The sequence below is a fragment of the Cyprinodon variegatus genome, unplaced genomic scaffold (assembly GCF_000732505.1).
Source record: "Cyprinodon variegatus isolate N-32 unplaced genomic scaffold, C_variegatus-1.0 Scaffold1660, whole genome shotgun sequence".
Taxonomy (NCBI): domain Eukaryota; kingdom Metazoa; phylum Chordata; class Actinopteri; order Cyprinodontiformes; family Cyprinodontidae; genus Cyprinodon; species Cyprinodon variegatus.
This window is the reverse complement of record NW_015152113.1, coordinates 92065-93222: the sequence shown is the minus strand read 5'-3', so window position 1 is coordinate 93222 and position 1158 is coordinate 92065. Positions and strand designations below refer to the sequence as shown.

The window sequence follows — 1158 nt, the reverse complement described above, 5'->3', positions numbered from 1 at the left end:
TTCCCCTAAATGTTGAAATTTCATGTTGTACTTGAAAGCAGTAGTCAAGCCTGGATATGGGAGAATTCTCGTAGTCTCACCAGTTTGTCAAAGATTTCACATTACATTTTTGAATTTTATTGCAGTTTTGTCTCTCAAAACCGTTTAGTGTGCTGACTAGATTTAAGAGAAACACATGATTAGCAGTGTAAAATACTTAAGACTGGATATCCATCCCAAGACACTTTTTGTTAGATTTCTAGAGTTAAAATATAAAATTGAAGTTGTGTAGAAAATCATTATGGAGATGCAAGAAAATGAGTAGTCAGCCAAAGTATAAACTTTCAAGACACTGCTGGTGTGGAAATTACTTAATATGAAAGTAAAAGAGTACATTTCACGGGCTGCCTAATATACTGTTTATTTCAAAATGTTAAAGGTTCATGTTGCACTTTAAAGCGGTTGCCAAGTCTGGATTTGGAAGAATTCTACTAGTTATTCTTGAACTTTATTACTATTGTCTTACATATCAGTAAAAAGCCTTAGTCTGCTAAGTACATTCAAGAGAAATGTGTCAGCCAAAATTTGAAATACTGAAGACTGGATATACTTTGAGTTGCATCTTTTTTCCTTTTCCTGAAGACTGTAAGGAGCTATTTGCATGTTAAGTAAAGTTCAACTTAATTATTATTATTTTTTACTCAAAATAACATATGGTTTTAAAATGTCTAATTCTGTATAGTGTTGTTGAATTCACTTAAATTCATGTAAGTGTGCTTTAAGAATGTTGTCTGTAGAACAGAGTACCATTAAGGGTGTTGTTTTTTGTTTGTTTTTAACATTTGCTAACCCTGTTTTAATTTTATTTTGTGAAGCAACCACTACAAATTTGTGTTTAAGAAACTAAGAATGGTATGCTGCTGTTTTAGTTTTTTTTTAAATAATGTAATTACCCTGTTTTAGTAAGCCAGTGTTAACATGTAAGCCTAAATTGTCTTTGTTCAAATACAGTTTGATTGAAACGCATGAAAAATGTTTTTTATTCCTACCTTTGGCACTACATGTTAGAGGTGACAGTTGTATAGCACTTTTATCTAAAGAGATTTACAATACATTTCAGATTCACACCCTGACATGGAAAACCAGGAGGCAACCTCGGGTTCGGTGCTTGCCCAAGGA

General features: G+C 32.4%; 1 long non-coding RNA gene across 1 annotated transcript in view; it reads left to right on the top strand.

The window, feature by feature from the left end:
• LOC107104233 overlaps window positions 1-1158 on the top strand; it is a 4589-nt gene extending 3431 nt beyond the window's left edge. The window contains exon 3 of the long non-coding RNA XR_001482236.1: window positions 1100-1158. This is a non-coding gene — a long non-coding RNA (uncharacterized LOC107104233). The remainder of the gene's footprint in view (window positions 1-1099) is intronic.